The following is a 10230-nucleotide window of genomic DNA, read 5'->3' on the forward strand; positions in this document are numbered from 1 at the left end:
AAAATTTCAAATTTTTGTTACCTTGTATTTGTCCTGTCAGGTGAGAGAAGGGCTAGGAAATGTAAAGTCAGGTGACCTTGAGAAACAAAGCAACGTGGCACTTTTAAATCCCACAAAGTTCTGCATACATGCCTATTCTGCTGAGTGCTTGGCTGTTGAAAAATGTACTGTTATCACAATTTACAAAAAACACAGCTATTATTATTCTTTAGAAAGGGGGTGTTTGCCGCTTGTTTTGTTTGGAGGATGATATTTTATGTTGAAAATCGTGACTATAATTTTACAGTCTATTTTCTTAGCCTAGAGACAACTGTTTCATGAATTGCTACGACGAGAGAATTGGCAATCTAGTGGCCAGCTAGACTGGGCAGCTAGGTGGTGCAGTGGATAGCGTGCCGGGCCTAGAGTCAATTCAAATCTGGCTTAAGGCACTTAGTAGCTGTGCAATCCTGGGCAAGTCACTTTGCCCTGTTTGCCTCAGTTTCTTCATCTGTCAAATGAGCTGGAAAAGAAAATAGCAAACCACTCCAGGGTCTTTGCCAAGAAAACTCCAAATGGGGTCACAAAGAGTCAAAAACCACTGTAAAACAGCTGAACAGCAACAATGAGGCTGGTAAATTTTAGCTGTCAAGAAGACAGTCTGCTACTGCAACTGTACAGGGTGTCTCAAAACGTTGAGTACAGTTTTAGGTCTGAATGAACTTCAAATAAGTATTCCAGTGTGCTAATAATAATATATGTGTGTGTATGTATGTATGTGCATATATGTATATATATATATATATATATATATATATATATATACACATGTGTAACACAGAAGACCCAGTTGAGGCTAGATTCAAGTAGACTTGTGTTTGCAGAATGCATTTACATCTACAGAAGACACTTACTTCCCTAAGAGTAAGTCCCACCAGATTATTGGCCTTAGACCAATAAAGTTCAATATTGCTTTATTCAAAACTAAAAGGGAATATATGGAGATACTGACGTAAATCTCTCCTTTGTGCAATTGGAAGCCTAGAGCCTCAGCCATACAGTAAATTGTTGTCTGTGCTCTTAGCATGAGAGGCCCTAAGATGTTTGTGACTGCTGAATGATTGTTTTTTAACCAAGTGATCTCAAGAGACTCCATCTACCTGGGCTTACTCATTCTTCCTGTAAATCTGCTTCTGGAAAACAAAGTCTGACAGCTGCAGATGGTCTCAGAGAGTGGTGTCAGGTCTAATGGCCTATAAACATTATTTTATTTTTTTCAATCAAGCTGTTTGCAGCTGAATTTCATGCTGTCTTTTAATTAGATAACTACATCCTAGCTAGCCAATGCAGAATGAAGAGCAAAGCCAGAGGGCAGCGCCAGGGTCAACAAGACTTTGGCTTCAGAAGACAACTAGCCTCACTGTTATGGGAGGGAGGAGTCAATGCCTAGCCAAAGGCATCCTATTAGTTTCCTGTTTTCTACTAAGGCAAAAATTGCTGGGCTAGCGGATGTCTGTTCCTGGAACTAACACATTTTGACTTCAAATAAGCACTTAGGTTTTAAGCAAGGTCAGACTTTAAAGATGCCAATGTCATCCACTGCATCACAAGCCATCACCAGTCATCTTGACTTTTGTCCTGCCACTGGACTTTGATAACACTAGAAGAGAGACTGAGGCTGACAACTTTGCGCAACTCTGCCTCATTTAAATCTAATTCACGCACAATTCATTCATCATCTACTATTTTACCCCAACATCACAATGTCTTTGGTCTTCTTCAAAAATGAAAGAAGAACGACAATAAGCACTTAGGTTTTTAAAATTAAATTTAACTTATTCTATTATTATCATTAGATGATGATGATAGTATTTGCAAGGCAGTTTATAAATGTTATCTCATTTGATTTTTTAACAAAAAATCTGTTGTCTCTCCCACCTAATCTCCTCCTTATTGGGGAAAAAAGAAAGAAAAATAATATACAAATCAATATACAAAATAATATACAAAGAAGTATAGGCAAGCAAAAAAATTCTCACATTGCCCATGTGCCGATAATATATCTTATTTTGTACCTGGAGTCTATGTCTCTTTCCAGAGGTAGATAAAATAATTCATCATTGGTTCTTCAGAATCATTGCTGATCAGTGCCATTGATCAAAGTTCTTGACTCTTTCAAAGTTTCTCTTTACAATGTGTAACCAGAGTGACCTTTGTTTTCTTTGAGTGACTCAATTTATCTCATTGAGCATTGCTGGGCCATGCCTGGGAGCAGAGAACTTCCTGTGTGACCTCTTCTGGGGCAGGAAGCCCAGAAACCATGCCTGGAAGCAGAGAACTTCCTGTCTGATGAATCATGGGGCTGGCTGAGGGGAGGTGTTGACTCCACAGCCACACCTTATTGGGTATTAACCTAGGGGAAGGGGCCAACTCAAGAACCAATTGGCCCTGGTCATTCAGGCGGTGCTTGGATGATGTCAAAAACTCTATAAGAAGGGAGAGGACAGCTTGAAGAGCTCTCTTTCCTTTTCCAGTTGGCGCGGCAGCAGTGGGGAGCGTGACTCTGGGCCAGCCCTTGCTCTCGGGCCAAGCCCAGATGTTGGTAACTATGAATTGTATTGGGTCTGTCTGTTGATATTTGTAATTTGTCTGTATTTTGGTTTTGAGGTTCGGGGTGCTGGTTCTTTTCCCCTGAACTAAATGAATGTTGTCTGTATGCTAACTGAATGCTGGATTAAAGTAAGCTGGTCAACCCCTTCACCATGCTTTCCTTGTTTAAGCAGATAAAAAGAACCTGTACTTTCCCGGTGTCCCGGCAGCCTCCTGGGTGCTGACAGCCTCCTGGGTGCCGGCTGTGGAGGGGGATCTTACGCCCCCACAGAAGCTGCTAGCTGGGTTGTTAAAACACAATGCTCTTTCTGTCGTAGGTATTTAAACTAAACACTTCGAATAATTTTGTGAATATCATATGGCCCCTTAGTTTAGAGTGCTGGTATTTCACAAGTCTCCCTCATATGTTTAGCTGGGATACGGTAATTACCAAAGCAATTAGATGTATCACAATGTTTACGCTTAACTGTCTGAGGCCTTTAGCAGGACTTACCTGGAAATTTTCCCAAGATATCAATGATCGCAATACTGATGAATCACAAACTCTGAGTTGAAAGAGGCCCCCACAGGTGATATATAATCCAATTTGTGCCTCAATAGGAATCCCCTTCATGACATTTCCAAACAAGTTGTCATTCAAAGTAAATTTTCAGAAATCCAGTGATAGGGAGACTACTAGCTCCTGAATCTTCCCATTCCATTTTTGATAAATTATGATAGACTTTTTTTCCTTACACTGGGCCCAAATTAGTAACCCTGCACTTCCTACTACTCCTAATTCTGCCCCCTTGGGTCACACATAACACATCTAATGCATCTGGCCTATACCAGCCTTGTCAATGCTCAAAGTTGGCTAAGCACGATCCCTCTAAATTGGAGTTTTCCAAATTCCAAATACTCTCTGGGAGCAAGGGACACAAAGCAATGGTCAAAATTACTGTGTATTTTCCAGTAAAACTTTTGCATAAATCTATCTACTTTTTTCAATGAAAAAGAGATTCAAATCAAAGTCAATAAAAATCAATCAGCAAGCATGGATAAAGCTCCTACTCTGTGACGAGCATTGTGCTAGGCACCAGGCATTCAGAGACAAAAAGAAAACATTCCCTGCCCTCTAGAATCATGCAGTCCGTGAAATGAAAACCGAGGCTCACACTGCCAATCCACTTCAAATTGTGGACAGCTTCAAAAGAGAAGAACATTTTCTTAGTGGGCCTTAGAGCCTGTGGTGAAGGACAGACATTTCTTCCTTCCCCTGGGGTCCAACAGAGGGACTGAGGGAATGCTTATGACAGCAACGCACCTACATGCAGATGATCTCATGCCTCTCACAAGTTTGACAGGCTGCCTAGTGTACAGAATTATCCCAGGTGGTCCAGAGAAGAATGTCTGCTCCACGAACCTTTCTCTTTTTATCTTGGGTGAATCCCATACCCTCAAAGTGAAAGTTAAGGGTTTGAGAGTGGGGGAGGTACCTCAGAGAAAAGTCTTGATGAAGTCACAGTTAGGAGAGAGATGGCAACCTGTAACCTTTCCTCCACGCTGCTCCTAAGTACTTAGCATATCTAGACATTTAATTATTGGGGTTCACAGAGGACTTCTCCCACTCATCCTTAGCATGGTTCAGTAGAAAAAGAATGTTAATTTTGCACAGAAAAGTTGGGTTCAAAGGTTACCCCTGCCATTTACTACCTGAAAGAAATCAGGTAAGTGACTTCACTTCCCTGGGCCTCAGTTTCCCTGAATAAAGATGAAGGAAGTTGTCTAGAAGTCTCCAAAGGTCCCCTCCAGCTGTAGCACTATGATTCTTTGACAGTGAGAAAATGCAGCACAGTAGACATTTTATATCATTATTTTCCTAGGGGAAAAATACCTTATTCAGATTCTGGCTCAGACCAATAAAACATTGAGATCCCTGCTTTTTATAGTAATTTTTTAGCTAGCCATAATACAGAATCATTCAGTTTAGAAGTGTCTGCATGTCCACCAAACCATCCTTAGCCAACAGTTTTTAAACCGATTGTTCTTATTTCAGTTCCTATATTTAATCTACGTCAATCGTTCCCTTTCCCAACTCTAACCCAGGCGATGAGTGGTGTGCTGGAAGGGCCAGGCCAAGTGTGAACAGAGTTTAAAATATCACTTACTTGGAGTAATTATGCAGAAGGCTCAAAATAGGTTTGGAAGCATGTTACTGAAGTAGAATTAAATGAGGAGAGAGAAGTAGTGGCCATAAAAATAAATGTGTTTGTCTTTTATACAGTAGACGATTATCAGAATTTTAAATTCTAAACCATAAACTGATGCAGACAATTAAGTTCATATACTGGTGCTTCAGCATAAGATTACTTCTTCCATGAAATGTTAATGCACACATTATCAGTTCAAACTGTGCTGTTAAAATGTCCCAATTTTTTTTCACATAAAATAAATATTTTCTGCTTTCCTAAGGAATACTTACATGACACCACAGGGCTCATGGGCCCTCTGGTACCTCATTGCTCCACTATGTGCAGTGCCCACTGATGCCCCCTTCAGATTTCTATCCATGACCACTTACTCTTTACTTACCAAGATTTCCTGCACTCCAAGGCTCCTGCTGGAGCTGGAAAGAAAAGAAAATGCCAGGGCCTCCTTTATCCTATCCCAAGCCTTCCCCAACTTCTCGATGATAGTTCTCAACCTAGCAGGTAATTAGAGATTTGTTATGAAGCATCACAAGAGAACTGACAGCAAAGGAAGGAGCTGAAATAGTAATGCACAGTTTACAAAAATGTCTTAAGATATTTACATGCTTTCTAAAAGTTTTCTCAACAAACTCTCTTGGTTGTGGAATCCCACCTCTGATACTTGCTGGCTATATGACCAGGAGGACATGCTTAAACTATTGGATTTTCAGTTTCCTGTAAAATGGGGAGAAATAATACTCGGCTCACAGGGTTGGTATGAGGATCGCAGCATCACGAAACTTCAGCGCTAAGTTACCTCAGAGGCTATATCGTCTAACCCTCAAATTCCTACTACAACATAATCGCAAAATGATCACCCAAACTCAGCATAAATGAGGGAGAACCTCTGTTGTTGTTCAGTCGTTTCCGTCATGTTCGATGCTTCCTGACCCTGTTTGAGGTTTTCTTGGCAAAGATACTGGAGTGGTTTGCCATTTCTCTCTCCAGCTTATTTTACAGATTAGGAAACTGAGTCAAACAGGGTTAAGTGACTTGCCCAGGGTCATACAGCTAGTAAGTGCCTGAGGCCAAATTTGAACTCAGGTCATCCTGATTCCAGGCCCAGCACACTACCATCTAGCTGCTGGAAAAGTATACAGGCCACCTAGTCCTACTCTCCCATTTTATAGATAAGGAAAATGAGGCCTAGAGTGATATGCTCAAAGTCAGAGAACTGAGATTTGAACCTAAGCCCACTGACTCCAGAACCAATATTTCCACTGCCACAAAGCTACCTCCTGTTCAATGAAGGTGGGATGGGTGGCAAAGGTGCCTTCCAGAATCTGCTTCCCTAGTCCTCAAAATGGCAGACAGGAATCTGAAACCTAGGCAGAGGTGTTTGTTTTGAGATAAGTTACCTTGAATCTCACTGGGGGAGACAATCTGGGAAAGACTATTCTGAAGCTAACCTTCTCTTGAGAAAGAGTACTTTTCTATTTGGATTTCCCAACTACCTCTACAAATAAGACATTGAAGCCTTGCTGCCTCCTGCCTCTTCCCTCTTCCTTGCTCTCCATTCATGATCCAGTCCCTTAAAGAAGTTGTTATCTTTGTCACCTTGCCTCCTGCTTTGTTATGGTTGGTACCATGGCAAAGATCCCACAAGTCAGCCCTTTGGTCACAATTATCCCTTGACCCTCTCCTAGATCTTTCACCCACAGCAGGAGAATGGCATTCTACCTAGCCAGATCAAGCCAAAGCTACTAATATGACTTCTTTACTCTGCAAGGCAGCTTCCCCACTGGGACCTGACCTCTCAGGTAGGTCCTCTACTTGTCCCTTACTATTGGCTGAACTAAGCTGAGAGGCATTCATCAGGATCAATAAGTGATGAATGTCTTTCCTCCATTCTCAGTTAGGAAGCCAATCATTTTCCCTCCACAGGTTTGTGAGTCACTATTATTGCTTCTCAATGTCCCTATAATACGGGGATATAATCATAATTATGAATAATAATTAATTCGTTGAGAAAGGTCAACATCTCCCTCCATAATCAAGCCCCATTATTTTTCCTCCATATGTCAGTTAGTTGAACCGTGGGAGGTAAGTGGAGCTGAGGGTGGGGGGTGGGAGGAACACAAATGGAACAGCTGTGGTCCTTGCCCTCAATACATTTACAATTTAATGAGGTACATAGCACAAACACACAAATAGATAAGGGAAAAAAATGAAAAGCTGCCTCCTCAAAGGATATAAAAATAAATACAGACATAGAGACATTAATTCAGACCCAACTAAATCAGAATTTGAGATGTCAGACACAGCATGCATTTTCATAGTTTCTTGATATGAGGAACTCCCAATGAGAAAATTCCCTCTACTCCTATGTAGATTGGAACATGCTCTCCAAGATTCTGGCAACCTGGATGAACTATTTCAAGACTGGGCAAGGTATTGCAAACACCAGTGAAGCCGTTCTTTTTACCCCACAGTCAACAGAACAATGATATGGGCCATATCTGTGATTTCATGGGCGTAGAGATCTCTCAGGTATGAAAACTATCTTTCCCTATGTGAGCCAGCCCTTACTCTGCCGCTTAGTGTTCCAGAAAGGAGCCCAGAATACTGAGAGGGTAAGTCGCTTGCCCAGGATTCTGCAGATGCTATGTGTCAAAGGAGGAACTTGAACTCAGGTCTTCCTGGTTCCAAGGCCAGCTCTCTCTAGACTATGCTACGAAGCCTCCTTAAGTGAAATATAAAATGATATAAAGATATTTTCCAAAACAAAATAGGATAAGGGGAAGCTAGGTGGCACAGTGAGTAGAGCACCGGCCCCAGAGTCAGGAAGACCTGAGTTCAAATCCAGCCTCAGACACTTGATACATGTACTAGCTGTGTGATCTTGGGCAATTCACTTAACCCCAATTAACCTGCCAAAAAACAAACAAACAAAAAAACCAAAATAGGATATCGTTGATCAGAACAATTTCACTGGATGGTAACCTTTATTTGAATGCTAAATTCGCATACCTACATTCTCCAACAAATAAAAAAAATTGTACATTCAAAACATGCTCAACTTATCAAGTGTTTAAGTTTATGATATATGAAAAGCTCCATTATATAATTTGAAAAATCATAAAATTGAATGCCGTTTTCTCATCTATAAAATAGGCATATAATACATACAATATCTACGCAAAGGTTTTTGTGAGACACAAATGAGATAATGTGAATAAAGTGGTTTGTAAGCTTTAAAAGGCTATATGAATGTCAATTATTATTCTTGAAGTGTTGAAGATATATTATGTGAAGAATGATTATTCCAAAATGTTATTTTTTCCTTATCTCATTTTATTCATGAGTACTCATTTATGTATAAATGCTTCAAAAGATCAATGATCTCATTGTGTGGGTGTTGTGTCCCCCCAGCCCTCTCTTCCCTCCTTGCTTTTTCTTCTTGTAAAACTCTTACTGGTATATTTCTATAAATCATCTAATCTGTTACAAACTTTCTTTAGATTTTAAGAGTATTTCCTGGGTACTTGTCCACCACTCAGGCTGTTAATCTGTTATTTTCATTTTCCCTATCTAAATAGCCCAGGTCATTTTCCAGTTATATGTGTCTTTGGTGATGTCTTTTATGCCATCTCAGGTAAGCGATCATTAGTTTACGTGTTGCAGCCTTCCAATGCCTCTGAGGTTACCTGCAATTTGGCTTCTTTGGAGGCTGACTTGTTCTATAATTACAGACCTATGGTATCACCCAGAGAATATTGTTGTTTAAGAGATTGAGAACAGTTCAGAGTCATTGGAAGAAGCACTGCAATTTCACTATTGTGAGGAAACCCAATTTCCATTCACTTACAGTGTCTTGCTAACTATATGTCATGACCTGGGCAAAATGCTTTTTTATCCACCTTTTTCCTAGAATGGCTTGATTTCTTTTGAGTGGCCATGGATCTGATTGAAGAGGTTCTATAGTGTTCCAGTGCTTTTTTTATTTTTCAGCTTTGCTTGTAGTTTACTTTTTTTAATTAGATTTTTTATTTTTAGTTTACATTTAGTTCTACATGTTCTTGAGTTTCAAATTTTCTTCCCTTCCCTCTCTTCTCCCCTCCCCCCCCAAAATGGCATGTAGTCCAATATAGATTCTACATAAACCTTGGCATTAAACTTATTTACCCAATTGTCAAGTTCTGAAGAAGAATTATGACCAGTGGAATGAATCATGAGAGTGAAGAAACAAAATCAAAAAGGAAGAGAAAAAAAAGAGCAAATAGTTTGCCTCAGTCTACATTCAGACACCACAGTTTTTTCTCTGAATGTAGCTACCTTTTTTCATCATGAGTCCTTTGGTGCTGTCTTTGAGCCTTGCATTGCTGAGGAGAGCCAAGTCTATCAAAGTTAGTCATCACAGAATCAATATGTCTGTGGTTGTGTACAATGTCCTCCTGGTTCTGCTCTTCTCACTCAGCATCAGATCATGTAGGTCTTTCCAGGTTATTATGAAGTCCGTATCCTCCCCATTTCTTATAGCACAATAATATTCCATTATATTCATATACCACAACTTGTTCAGCCATTCCCCAACTGATGGGCATCCCCTTGATTTCCAATTCTTTGCTACCACAAAAAGAGCTGCCATAAACATTTTTGTACATACAGGCCCCTTTCCCACTTGTGTGATCTCTTTGGGATATAGCCCTAGGAGTGGTGTTGCTGGCTCAAAGAGTATGCTCCAGGGCTTTTTTCAATCAATAAAATGTCAACTACAAAAAGGAGCTTCTTGGAGGCTCTTATTATCTATAAAAAACCTGCTAGGGAGATGGAGCCAAGATAGTGGGGGGAAAGCAAAGTAGCTGTCTGAGCTCTTCCCAGTTTTGCTCAGAAATAATGTTAAATCAAGTCTCTAAATGGATTCTGGAACAACAGAACCTACAAACAGACAGAGTGAAAATATTTTCCAGCTTAAGATAACTTGGAGGGATTTCAGGGAAGGTCTGTCTCACTTGGGTAAAAAGCGAGCACAGCCCGGTGCAGGCAGTGTCTGGGCAAGCCAGCAGGAAGCTCTTAGCCACAGCACAGATCAGCAACCAAGGCCCTGTGGTTCTGGCTCAGGAGGCCAGTAGCACAGCAAACCAGCTGTGAGGCCTCCAGCCCCAGTGCAGAAAGCAAATTGCCAGCCCCAGAACCCAGGGCATGGTAGGTGTGACTAGGCTGAACCACCCCAGTATAGCGGGCAAGCCACCAGAACCTCAAGCCCTGGAGCAGAAAGTCAGTGGCCAGGCCCCTGACCCCAGCATAAGAAGCTCAGGACAGTGCCCTGTGTTCAACAGGAGCAGAACTCAACTTTAAAAGCCATGAAATAGGCTAAAAACGAGAAAGGAACAGAAAAGAACCTTGACCGTAGAAAGCTATTATGGTGACAGGGAAGATCAAAACACAAACTCAGAAGGGGACAACAATGTTA

This window comes from Trichosurus vulpecula, chromosome 7, assembly GCF_011100635.1.
Source record: "Trichosurus vulpecula isolate mTriVul1 chromosome 7, mTriVul1.pri, whole genome shotgun sequence".
In the NCBI taxonomy this organism is placed as follows: domain Eukaryota; kingdom Metazoa; phylum Chordata; class Mammalia; order Diprotodontia; family Phalangeridae; genus Trichosurus; species Trichosurus vulpecula.